This window comes from Seriola dumerili, unplaced genomic scaffold (genome assembly GCF_002260705.1).
Source record: "Seriola dumerili isolate Sdu_G_001 unplaced genomic scaffold, Sdu_1.0 BDQW01000133.1, whole genome shotgun sequence".
NCBI lineage: Eukaryota > Metazoa > Chordata > Actinopteri > Carangiformes > Carangidae > Seriola > Seriola dumerili.
This window is the reverse complement of record NW_019174388.1, coordinates 10,906-25,012: the sequence shown is the minus strand read 5'-3', so window position 1 is coordinate 25,012 and position 14,107 is coordinate 10,906. Positions and strand designations below refer to the sequence as shown.

Sequence of the window (14,107 nt, the reverse complement as noted above, 5' to 3'; positions counted from 1 at the left end):
AACGCCGCAGGGGCACTATTTCAGGAGACACCACCCCGTATCAGAGCGTTGGAACAAAAGACCTGTATAGTTGTTCAGGTTGGACGACTAGTTGTTGTATCACGAAGCTTAATGCAAGATAAGGATCAAAAGAATTAGGTCTTAAAATTTGGTACCTCTCAAACAAATGCCTTTGTATCTTTGATTTGTGATTTTTGTTTCCACTGTTCAAAGTCTTATGAAGCACTCTCCTCTTATTCACTCAGCCAGGTGTGGGCTGCTTTAATCTGACTTAATGCTTCATTATTTTAGAGCATTAAAATAAACACCTTTAAAAATCGGACCCCTTCAACGGCAGCCAATACAAATTACCCCTGTAAGTTAATATACATATAATAGAACCTACAGTGAGTCCAAACAGTGGACATCTTTAACCTGTTGAAGAGAAAACGTCTCTGAGGACACGTTAGCAGACTTTGCTTACAGGTTTGATTCACTCACCGTCATCACTCAAAGCTGCTGCACTAAACCCAGGGATGTGATTATCTCAAGAAACTGGGGATTTGGGGATTCTGTACTTTATATTCAGACCTAAACTATAAAAACGACCCCCTCTCTCAACTTCCTTTAACCTGTGTCTGTATAATGCTGCCTTAATTTCAGTATTTCTGTCCAATGGCCAAGATATCACTTTGCATTAGTTTAGCCGGCGTCCCTTATGAAGAGAAACCTGATATCTGAAAATGAGGAGAATGCATGTATGTGCACTGCAGCACAAAGACCAGACTCCCTGTGGCTCAGCAGGATCAGGTTTGGAAGATCTGGCTCAAAACCTGCTCTACTGCAGGACTGTGGGGGTCCAGAGTTACAAATGTACATGCAGTGTAGATAAAAACATCTGCCAAAAGTCAGTCAATGTGAACCCTTTGCATGGTCTCACATACTGCTTATTACTGCAGCTCGTTCCTCTTGTTATCAGGCCACTTGGATGAGTAATATACTGATTTATTTTCGTGTTTTCATGTTTAATAACTCACTCTGAAAGGAATAGTCGGCCGAAAGCCTGAAACATAAATGTGAAACTACATGCTGTATATGTGAGGAGCTTTTTCCTCCTGTTTTTCCCTCCACATGATTGACTTCGCTTGGCATAATGTCGGCCATTGAAAGGGCCCGGTGGTGTGAGCTCAGCCAATCTGGAATTTTCACCCAAGTGTGAAATGGAAATTCTTGTTCTGTCTCCTGAGGCCGTGAACATTTTGCTCAGACAAAATGACACTTTGCAGGGGGTGGGGGCGTCCCGGCTCAGCGACAGCTCATAAAATCCAGCCTAAAATACAACACTTGTTATGCGTTTCACCTGAGACAAATCAGTAGTGATTTGTGGTCCAGTGTGAAGCTGGAGAAAAGAGAGTTTTCCCTTTCTCCTCAGCAGGTAGAGTGAAAACCACTTGGTTTAGAAAAGCTGTGGTTCTGACCAGGACTCTGGACTCTGCTGCATTGAAACCTGTTGAAACATGTCTGACTTCTTGGCACTTTAACACAGCAGCAGTGATCCAGCAGCACAATGAGAAACTCCCGCTGGATGTGAACAGTGAAGTGGTTCTCTGTGTTATTCTGTGTTATATGTTTTATATCGCGGGGCTGTAGTTGAAATGAATCATATTCTTATGCTAAATTTTTTTTTTTTTGTGTGTTTTTTTGAGTGGTTTATGAGTCAGATTCACCAATCATTTTAGTAGAAGCCACAATTTACAGATGTTCCATAAACATCTCACATGCATTATTTCGGTAGATGCTACAATTTACAAATGTCCCCCTAATACCTCACATGCATACTTTCGATAGATAAGTACAATTTACAGATGGTCCATAAACACCTCAAATCCAGATTCCTGATGATGTGTGCTGTATGTAGTGTCTATTGATAGTCTGCATGTGAGGTGTTCAGGGAACATCTGAAAACTGTGGCATCTACGCATAGTCTGTGTGTGGTGGTGGTGGTGGTGGTGGAGAGAGGAATGCCTCTGGTTGGCATCAGATGTAAACTGTGCACAATCTTCTCATTTGGATGTTGTATAATTTCCTACACCCGGTCCTTGGAGTTCAGTTCAGTTCATTTCAGTTCAGGGTGTTGTGTTGTGTTGTGTTGTGTTGTGTTGTGTTGTGTTGTGTTGTGTTGTGTTGTGTTGTGTTGTGTCAGTGTGAGACAGACACAGGGGAGAACTTTATCTTTTATCAGTAGTAAACAGAGGAGAAGCTCCAGTGATCATACAGGGGAGAGGGACACACGTGCTGCGATATGATAAAAACATGCACACACACACACACACACACACACACACACACACAGTATTTTAGATCATCTTGGCGTGAGATGATTGGTTAGATTGTGTCTATTGTGTGTTTCTTACATGCTCTGCTGACCTGTCAGGGATCAGAACATGGGTCTGACCTTTGACCCTAGGTGGTTGTCATTGTTTAAGGCGGAGCAGTGTGGTCTGTCAGACTGGACTCGTGGGGCCTGTAGATCACTGTGGAGCCTGGATGAACTCTCCAGAGTCTGACCTTCAGCTGAGGACTGAAGTCGGACTTACATCATGTGTTTGGCCTGTGTGTGGGGTCCTGTTTTACATGCAATACGTGTGTGTGTGTGTGTGTGTGTGTGTGTGTGTGTGTGCGCATGTAGTGTGTAGTGACTTTTCACATTAAGATTTTACATAAAAACAAATGGATAATTGTATTAAATTTAACACATCGTTGCAGATGTTCAGATTGCAGATTGAGTTGTTACCAGTTCCAGATCATAGTTTCATGTAAATGATGGAGTCATGTTTGAGATTCAAGGATTTAAAATCTTCATACACGTTTAAAGATTAAAAGAAGTCAAAAAATGAATATGGATTAGCAGAAATTTGTTTTTTATTCCTCCGTGCCGGCGACAGTCAGCCATATTGTTTTCAGCACATTGTTGCATCAGTATTAACAATCTAATGCCACGTATAACAATATATCAGTCACAGTACGAGCACTCTTCCTGCTGACACTTTCGTTCATTTAGGTGATGATGCTTCTGTACTTAAAGTAAGATTTTGAATGTCAGACTTTGAAGAATTAGTTGGATCCTTTATTTTACCACAACGTAAAAAACTCAAACAATCAACTCTCGAACTGTTAATTCTTAAAAAGCAGAGTTTTTGTTTTCTTTCTGTTTATTTATTTATTCTTTTAAAGGATATTTCAAACTTGTTCCTGCTCAAAACTGCATTAAAACATTAACTTAACTTTAAAATACATTAGACAGACGGATCTGTAAAGGTAAATGTAAAGTGATTGATCCTCTTCTGTATCTCAAGCAAGTGTCCCAGTTAATTTTCATAGCTTATTACCATGAATGAAAATCAGTGTCCATCCAGAAAATAGTTGGAAATATTCAGTAATGCAGTAACACAACGTTCACACAATTTGTAATTAATGAATGGTCTCGTTTTAAGAATAAATTAAGACACATTAATCCGCCCACTCAGAGCTCTGGTCATTTCTTCAAGACAGATTCATTACAGCAATAAAACTCAAACTGATGCTCTGCACTGTTACTGTGATGTGAAGCACAAGTTGAGCCTTGTTCAACATTGTGCCAATTACCACAGAAAACTCTTGTTGGTTTAACAGCAGTGTGTGAAACACCAATATACACACTGCTGTTAAACTTTCCTGTCACTTAAAAACATAAAAATTAGAGAAAGCAAAGAGAAAATTCTGACAAACTGCAGCAGCTTTCTGGTTTGTAAAGGAGCTATTAAATCATGAAACATGTCTTATTGAACCTGAACCACCTGGGATCATTTAACTAAAACTGAGAGGAGTTACACAAGAGTAACTCGGCCAAATATGAAAACACATAGCAACACAAAGCAGTTAACAATGTCTATAACTCTGCCTGAGACTTACTGAAGCAGCTGTCAGATCCATCTGACGCTTGTTTTCAAAACCAATATTTTAATTCGGAGGCGTCCAAAGCATCACGAGATAAATTTGAGGGTTTGTGAAAAGATTAATGTGAAAAAACAAAGTCAAAATGTTGTATTTACATATTATTAAATTACACTTTGTTTTGGATAGTCAGATGGTGTTTAACTGAAACCATGTGAGAAAGTTAGAGCAGCTCATACACATCTGATATGTGACAATGACACACTGGTTTCATTTTTAACAACACTGATCTTCGGTAAACAGTGGAGTAAAAAGTATAATATTTTCTGCTGAAATGTGGTGGAGTGGCCGTACAGATAGATCAGGAAATACTAAAAATATATTTGTAAAATAATCATATGAAGGGATTCCTGGCGAGAAAAGGTTTTATTGTGAAATAATAACGAGGCCCCAACAACATTCATACTCACAAAAAAGTTATCTACCATTTAATTGAAGCCACTCTCCTCACTTTTAACTCTTTAATTGGACATCTCAGTTTGTCTTAGAGGGACAAAAGTGTTTCCCCCTGATCTGTACAAAAAAGAACTATATATCTGTGGATCATGAATACAGAGCTTATATTTAGGGCTTTTACTGCATTCTTGCTTTATTGGGCAGCACAGTGCAGCGAACTGCAGCAGGAAATGTGTTAGAGAGCAGACAGGACCACTCAGTTAAAAAAAAAATCCACAATGTGCCGTGTGTGTGTGTGTGTGTGTGTGTGTGTGTGTGTGTGTGTGTGTGTGTCTGTGTGTGTCTGTGTGTGTGTCTGTCTGAGGAAGCCATAAACCTGACATTAGAATGATTTTCACACCATTTTCACAGACTCTTAATTTGAAGGCCTAACAGTTTGGTTTAGAAACAGTTATGAATGAGGAGATGGTTTCATCTGCAAATGAAAATGTAATGGAAAAGAAGAATTTGATTTTTGGATCCTCACCTTTAAACCTTAACGTCCACTGCAGTATTTTAATAAGAAGTTCTGTTCGGGTTCTTGTTGTGTTTTCTGGAACAGATTCCTGTCTGGATTTGAACAGGTTTCCAGATCTTTGGATCCTCTGATTGATCCAACACTAGTACCTACTATAGCTTTGGTATATGTTGGTTTGTGGCAAGCATACACTCACCCACCTGTCACTCAAAGAGGCCATGCCCTCAAAATGTAAACAGGTGAGTTATATAAACAGGTGTCATGAAGGACCAGGCTGTAAACATGTTTATTTCTGCTGTAAAGTTGGACATTTTAACATGGGAGTCTATGGGGACTGACTCACTGTTGGAGCCAGACTCTAGTGGTTAGCGGTTATCTTTATGTCTTTAGGGGCCCATGATGTGGCCGTTATGTGTTGGGATCAGTAGCGGCGTCACATACATTTTAAAGAACTATTCTCTCAAACAAAAATCTATATTAAGGGCTGGTTACAATTAAACTGGCCCCAAATCTGAGGAGAACGAAATGTGAGTGTCACCAGGACCCAGATCATGAGCTCAACGATCCAGGTTGTAGGAGTGTTTCCTGAAGACGTGGTCTCTGTTCACAGTAGCTGTACTTTTGAATATAATGAACATAGGTGTATGAATGTGTCGTGTGATCGTCTGATGAAAGAAACAACTGTCCGGACACGTTACACTGTGCCTGGACCAGTTGATGGACCAGTCGAGCTGATTAAACCAGTAAGGGAGTGGGAGGCTTTCTTCTATTCAAGCTCCTGAGAGGCCTGATACAAAAGTCTCTTTATGTATCCTAATAAAATAAAGGACTGTGTCTACCTTCACTCCCACTTGAAAACTAAAAACATATTTTCATTTTCACTGCAGCCGTCATGAAACAATGGAAACGTTTCCTTCCAAAATCCTGAGTTCCAACATTTGCAGAAGAACTCACTCCTACTCTTGAACCTATCATTTTTCTCGTCGATGTAAAGGAGATTTTACAGCTGAGAATCAGAAGAATCATCTGTTTTTTAAATCCTGAACACCATCCAGGGCTGTAATTGTGTTTGAATCATCTCACCATTATCAATCAATCAATCAATCAATCAATCAAGGATGTTTCAGTTGCTCACCTTTCCTTTGTCAGTGTTGGGAAATTCTTAAAAGAATAGTTTGACATTTATTTGTTGCACAGAGTCAGATGACGAAGTCGACAGAAATTTGAAGCTACAACCAAGAGCTGGTTAGTTTAGATTAGCTTAGCTTAGCATAAAGACTGAAAACGAGGAAACAGCTAGCCTGGCTCTGTCCAGAGCAGAAGATCTAAATCTCTCCAGTTAACACGTCATATCAGAAAGTGACGTTAAAAAATGGTTTGTTTTGGTTTTATGGGAGGATATGAACCGGGCAAACCTCCATAAAACAAGTTGTTGTATTTACATTGTGTGAGATTAAATTCTATTAGTTACCTTAAAAAAAAGTTATAAAAAAGTTAAAATTTTATGTTCATGAATCAAAACTCTTATTACTATTAATGTTTTATTAATTTGCTTTGGTCAACACATAAAAAAGGACATTTGTTGTATATCTTCTCATGGATCAACACTTCAAATAAAACACAGGAAAAGAGGGAAAATGAAACCTTTAAAATATACAAAAATGTTAATAAATCATGCAATTGATTTAACACTATGGGCCGCTTGGATTTAATAAGGTCAATATCGTTTTTAAAATATTCATATTGCATATTGTTTTATGCATAGATAGTATTTCTAATTTATCTTATTTATTTTAGATTCTGTTTCTATTCTTATTTTATTTCTTATCACATTTTCCTCTTGTGCTGCTTTTCTTTTGTGCTGCTGTGCCAAATTTGAATTTCTTCTACGGCGGATCAATAAATGTCCATCTCATCTTCTCTTATCTTATGGTTTTATTTATCTTGCACTGATATATGCGAATATAATTATGATTTTTAACATAACTTTGTGGTCTTTTAAGTCTGTTTCACAGGACTGAAAGTGCAGATAACATCCAGTTAAAATCAGTTCTGTTTCCCTCTGTTGCACCAAAGGCAGCAGCTGCATTAGAAGCAAAATATACGATATAATGTTAAAATCAAAAGCAGGAATTACTTATTCTCAGTTCTTGCGTTGAGTTCTTGCATTGAACCAGATTCAGATGTGTTCATCTCACAGCAGAGGGCAAGAAACTCAGTCTTCTCTGTGAGGTGTCACTGCCTTGGAGAAAATCTACACTTTTACAGAACAATCTGCGGATTGCGTCGACCACCTCTAATCACAGCAGTAGCAGTTTTTCCAGGAGTTAAACGGGGGCTCGTTGCAGATTCAGAGATCTTCCTTTTGGCTGAACCTGCTCCAGCGTGTCTGGAAAGAACTGAACATGTTGCTGAGCTGCAGTTAATCAGGCGCAGCGCGGTCCTGCCATCGCATCTGCTCCTCTGGATCACCGCCCTGAATCCGCACTTGATGTTATTTGTTAGCAAATGATGCAGCTTTATGATGCTTTCTTCTCGCCAGAGCTAAACATGTGAAATGATCCCGTCTAGTGAAAGGAGATCCAGAGAGTCCAGGTCTGGAGCAGCAGGACTCGATTTCATCCTGATGCGGATTCTTCTCTCAGTCCATCATTTCTCCAGAGGCTTTGTGGACCTGCAGGTCACAGATCGGCTCGCTGCGCGTCTGTGCTCGCATGAGTGTATGTTGGATGATGTCATGTGACTAATTGGAAGCAGCATAGGTGTATGTAATGTGTGTGTGTGTGTGTGTGTGTGTGTGTGTGTGTTTAAGGATAATAAATGGGGTGGAAGGCATCAGGGAACAGAGCTGCTTTGTTGACAGGATGAGCTTGTTGCTATAAATCACTGAGGCTGTAAATCTGAGCACGCATACACACACACACACACACACACACACACACACACACACACACACACACACACACACACACACACACACACACACACACACACAGAGTAACCACCTCAGATTAGTGCATGTAGCACACCTTACAGCTATTTAACTCTCAGCTATAAAGCAACGTCTTCTCTCGCTAAATTCAAGTCAGTGTTGTGAGATTGTTAGCTTGATAAGTCGCATCTAAAGTCCTGACCTCTGTGTTGAACTACCAGCTCAGTGTAATGTTCAGAATAATGACATTAATGCTTCTGCTCCTTTAAATTAAGCAGCTCCTGTTAAACTTGTAGCGTGGAAAAACATCTCAGGACAAACGAAATGTCTGTTTTCCACCTTCCACTCCGTCAGCATCAGTTAGTTTCATCTCTCTTCACCCTCTGACGCCGTTATGACAAAAACAGAAATCGATTAAAATCCAAGTAAACTCCAGTGCAGAGCCGACAACAGGCTGAGAGTCTTCTCAGCGGGGCTCCTGTTTGTTTACAATAATTATGCTAATGTGTCTGAATTAATGAGGTGGGGATGTTGTTGATGTAAAACATGTAGCACCACTAATTAGACCACCAAGACCATTTTACAACTGGACACTGTTTTCCTCAACACACTCACACGTCCTGCAGCTGAGTTCAAATCAATTCACTTAAAGTTTTTCAATCTGTAACTTTTTAAAATGTCTAAAAACATCTAGATCTATGTTCTGTATGTTGTGGAGTTACATTTTCCCAAATGTTTCTTTCAATTCTCAAACCAGAGAGATCTGTGATCTTAATCATGGTAACGCTCCATTTCTTTGGTCACATGTCAATGACATCATATCCTCTATGTGCATGCATCAGCATGGGGGTGTCAAAATTGACTTTTATCCAGTTTTTAAGTCAAATTTTTAAAGATATAATTTTTACACCTTTTTTTCAACTATATATTTGAACCAAATGAAGGATTTTAGTCATCGGACTTGGATCTGGATCTGAAGTTATCATCGAAACAAGCTGAGGAAATGTTGGTTAGCTCAGCTCCAAGATGTCCTGTGTTCGCCAAAGAGAGTTGGTGAATCGCTGAACCACTAACACTGAAGGAATCCAAAACAGGAGAAGCTGACAGCAACTCCCATGATCCCACGCATGATCATGCTTCACCCAACGCCGTATTTAGTTATTGTTTTGATTGAGAGCCCCCTAACGGCAGAAGTTACAAACTGTCCCTTTTAAATCCACCAGTATATATTATATACATTACATTATAGAATAGAAAGACCAGAGCTAAAGAGATTAGATAGATTACAGTTGCAGTATAGAGTGTATACAGAACAAAAAGAGACTTAACCACCGTTCAAAAGCACTTACACACTTCATTAAAGTGTAAAAAATACGTCCTTTCTGTGGTGTCGACACACACACACACACACACACACACACACACACACACACACACACACACACACACACACACACACACACACACACACACACACAGTGTGTGTCATGCTGACAATAAAACCATAAATACTACAACACTGAACATCTGCACGCTTCATTAGACCACAAAGACAAATGCCATTAATCTCACAATGGCCACAATCGTTTCTAATGTTTCGGCATCTTCTTTGCCGACGGAGCCATTGTGGAGCCGTCTGAACCAGTTACTGGTTACTACCAGATTCACACCCGGCTGAACAACAGAGGCGGCTCCGCCAGCTCTCTTATTGTTAGCGAGTGTCTCGATCCGCTCGCACAAACACGTTCCTCAGGGAAAAAACGTGTTCGCATGTAATTCAACCACAATTGAACCACTGACCTCCCACTGAGTCCACAATGACCCACGAAGCCAAACCATGAACTCAGGGAACCTTGAACTGCAGCAGGACTGGGCAACTAAAAGGATCGATGGTGGGAGAGAAAAGAGAGAGAGAGACAGAAAGAAACTGAGGAGGGGGAGGCAGAGACAGAAAGAGAGAGAGGGGTGAGGGTGAGCGAGCAGCAGACCCTGACCTGGCTTGTTGTGTTGATGTTTTCTCTGGCAGCTCGACAGTTTGAGCTGCACTCACTCAGGGGTTCATGAGAAACTGATGCTCACGTGGCTCCGAGAGCAAAACCAAGTGGCAGGCATTGGGGGGATGAAGAAGAGGAGACGATGAAGGACAGATGAGACAGGATAGGACACAAAAGAGCAGAAGAGAAGAGGTTTCTGTTTTTACTGCAGGACAAAGACATCAGACAGTGAATCCCTGACCAGCAGCACAGTGTGTGATCGTGATGTGGCCACGCATCTAAAGTAATCCAATCTGACTGAACCTGAAACTGAAACTAAAAGGAAACATGTCTACAAGTCAAAAACGCTCCAACATGGAAGAAAAGCCTCCAGGATGCAGAGTCATGTATGATTACTGATTAGTTGTTTGTAAATGTGGGTTTTTGAGTAATCAGGTTATAGCAGTGCAAATCTCTCTCTCACAAACCAGAAACAAGGGATTTCTTAAAGTGACTGAGTTTTGAAGAGAGAAACTGAAATCTCAGAAAAAGAGGAAAAAGGATAAAGAGGCAAGAAAAGACAAAAAGTGCAAATAAATGTAGAAATCAGTGCTGTTTGACTTACACTGCTTTACTCTGCTGTGACTCCAGAGGTGACACTTCCCCCTCTGCCCACCTCTCATTATCACCTGACCTCTACATCCACCTGTTCACCTGCTCCCTATCCCCTCATCAACACAGTTAACTTTGCTTTTATTTTACCTGTTTGTCTTTTAGTTCTTTCACCTGTCTGACTGAGCCGCTGCTATGATGATGAGTGATGTCATATGGAAGAGATGGACACCTCTACAGTCTCCACCTGATCTCAGAATGACCTCCGTGACCCAGTCTCAACACAAAGGGCAAAGGTAACATCTATTTTAAGAATTTTGTGTATTTTTCCAATTCTTTGCATCCGAATCTTCTTTCAACACTTCAGCACTTAAGTTAAACTTAGAGTTAAAACATTAGAGTGTCAGTAAGTGAGTGAACAGCTGATGGACGCTGTAAAACTGAACCACAGTGAACTGAGTTCAGAGTTTCTACGAGCGGATTCGTGTCGCTGACGTTCGTCTGTGGAGATGAAAATTCAGCTCTTAAAATAAACCGAAACAACAAAAAAACTTTTTATTGCTGCTCAGCAAAACAACGTGGATCAGGACAGATGTGTTACTAATGCAGCCACAGAACAACAACATCCAGCTGGAGTTGATTTTACTTTTAGCCAAGAGGATACCTGCAGCGTTAGAGTTTATCCTCAGCACTTCCTCTTGAGGCTGAAGCAGTTCCCAACATGCATCTGCAGCAGCAGTGTGAAGACAGTCATAGTCATATTAAATATGTTCCCTATGTTGCAGCAAAATATGGTTTTTCTACCACATAACTCCCCACTTCGATCTCTCTGGCCTAAGTCGAAGTTAAAGCCCAACTCCCAAAGTAAATACTGAAAAACTTCCAGTCCGATCAGTCCTGTGGAGGGTTCGACTGCGACCCTAAATCACCACTGGTGCAGAGTCTGGTTCAAATCCTGCCTGGGTTCAGCACCTGGACTGTCAAAGCTGTGGAGGTCCCCTCTTGGTCAGAGTTGCAGCAAGTTCCCTCTCTTAGTTTTGCAGTTATATCATAAAAGAAAACCTTAAATAAAAATACTGTATTTCTTCTCTGTTTCTTCACAATGACAACAGATAGTGGTCCACACTAGGTCTCACCTGTGTCTGTGAACCAGACTCAAACTGCATTTTTCCAAACTCAGCCGCTCCATTAACATCTCGAGATAAACAGTCAGTTTCTTCCTAAATGCCACGGCAACCAGTCAAATTACTAACTCCAGTTTTAATCCAGTGATATAAACAGCTAACATGAGTAGAGACTGCTCACTTACTCTGTCTTTAACAGTTTAATCCGTTTCCTAAAACAGCTTTTTAAGAAGAATATCCTTCATTTTAATAAAAGTTTATTCAGTTTGTCTCAGAACAAGTCAAGACATTAAATCTCCTCTTTAAATCTGAATTAAATAATAAAACCCTAAACGATCCATTAGAGCCATTAAAAGCAGATTAAACTCACCTGACTGGATGAAGAACTGGTTTATTCCCAACTGTCACTCCGACAGCCGACGAGTCATATCCAACACTGCTGGGGAGCTCCTTCGCTTCCTATATACGTGTGTGTGTGTGTGTGGGTGTGTGTGTGTGTGTGTCAGTGGGTTTGGCAGCAGTCTGCTCGGTCCTGATAGTGTTCAGTCTTGCAGCAGCAGCTTGAGAGGGTTTCACAACGACGTCAGAAAAAACTGGAAATTAAGCCCCCCCCCCCCCGTTTTCTTCTTCTTCTCTTTTCTTTCTCTGCTCTTCCTCACTCCTCCTCATGTCCTGCTCTCTCTTCCTCTGTCACACACTTTACTTTCCAGCTCTCCTCTCCCTCCTCTCCTCTCTCTCTCCCCCTCAGCTTCTTCTCCACTCCCTCCTCTCTGTTTCTCTCCTCCTCTCTCTTTCAGCTCTTCCCACTCTGACAATCTGCTTTTTTCTCTTTGTCAACTTCAATTAAAGCGTTCAAGCCTTTTTCTGTCTCTTCATCTCCTCTTTCTCTGTTGCTGCTCCTCTTTCTGTCTTGATTTCTGCTCTGTCTCTCCTGGTCTTCTTTCTTTCTAACCTCTTCTCTCTTTTTCCTTCAACATTTTCAGCACTTGTCATTAACTAACTCTTCCTCATAACCCCTTTCCTCCTCCTCCTCTTTCATAGTTTTTCTGTCATCTCTAACGTGTCGTTTTCCTTCGTTCTCTCTCGTTCCCTGCCAGATCTTCTCTATGCTTTCCCTTTCTCATCTCAAAACTAGTCTTTCTTTCTTTCTTTCTTTCTTTCTTTCTTTCTTTCTTTCTTTCTTTCTTTCTGCTCTTCCTCGGGATCCTCTCTTTCCCAACAGCTACTTTAAAACCCCGTCTCCTCTCCTCTTTCCTTTCCTTCTCTTTTCTGACTTTCTCTCTGTTGTTTCTTTTTCTTTTTAGTTCAGTTGTAACAGAAAATGTTTCTGAAGCCCTCCTCCTCCTCTCTCTTATTCCTCCCCTCCCCCCTCTCCACTTGGTGAGTATCATGTTTTGGCTTTAAACTAAAGCACTTGGCTCCGGCACAGAGACATACATCAGTGACTCTGCTGCTTTACGTCCTGACTGATGGACGTGCATCTGTGAAAATAAACACTTCCCCCCTGAAAACAGACTCATCACATCTGTGAGTTTGGGCAAGTTTATTAGCGATGCACAAGAGAGCGAGTGACATCTGAATCCAGTGAATGAAAGGCAGGAAAAGATTCAAAAAAAAATTGAAGTTATAGTTTGTTGCGGTGAAGTTTACTGTGAAACACAAAGGTTTAAATACTTAGATATTAAGTCACATTATTCCTGCAGCTTAGTGCTTTTTGTCTCTGTGTTTCTTCTGTGTTTTCATATTTTAAAGAAGTAAACATGCAAATAGTTTTGGTTTTGTTTGCCCAGGTTTTCAGATGTTCGTCCTTGTCGTGGTTATTTATTCCTACTGATCCTCCACATCCAAACTAATCCAGGCTCCACAGAAAGACGTTTAACAGATAAAGCACTATTTAAATGAACACAGCGCAGTTTTAGCAGTTGTACAGTTAGCTGTTGAACTGAGCGGAAACCCAATACTTACATTTAAAAGTGTAATCCTCAGGCTCTTTCTCTGTGGTGTTTGCTGCCATATTATTTTCATTATCACCGCGCACTGAATCTTGGGTTAGGTTGGGCCAGGAAAAGACAGATGCATTTGAAGGTACAGTACCTTCGAAATGGGACAGCCTAGTCGCGCCACTGATACGCCATCGGTCTTCGACTGCAGCCTCCGAAAGATGCGGGCCCTGAATCTGGACACATCTTATGTCTTTTACTGCACATCTCTTGTGGATATCTGAAATGTAAAGATTAGCATTATACATAGAAGTGTTTTCTGACAGGACAATGTCTGTCTTTCCCTGATCTTAGACAACATTATTAAGATGGGCACAACAGCTTGGAAAATAATGATTTAGGTTAAAGTAATTTCTTGGTTAAGATTCAGGGACCTTTATTGTCACGGTTACACTGATAACCACTTGGTCGATTGTGGTCATGGTTAAAAGAAAAAACTGTTGACTTATAATGGGAACAAACAGCGGTTTGCTGTGTTCAAATCTGACCCATCTGGAGGTCAGGATGGGTGTCTGTGTTCCCCCCACAGACCAAAGCATTGCTGAAACGACTGTTGCTGTTGTTTGTCCTTTTCTTTAAAT

General features: G+C 40.7%; 1 protein-coding gene across 3 annotated transcripts in view; it reads right to left on the bottom strand.

The window, feature by feature from the left end:
- Positions 1-12,005, bottom strand: part of ripor3 (RIPOR family member 3) — a 54,166-nt gene extending 42,161 nt beyond the window's left edge. For 2 of the 3 annotated variants that reach the window (XM_022748841.1, XM_022748842.1), the window contains exon 1: positions 11,897-12,004. The gene's annotated coding sequence lies outside the window, so the exon portion shown is untranslated. Of the gene's footprint in view, positions 1-11,896 lie in introns of all 3 variants that reach the window. The other variant, XM_022748843.1, reaches the window with a different exon arrangement.
- Positions 12,006-14,107: the final 2,102 nt, after the last annotated feature.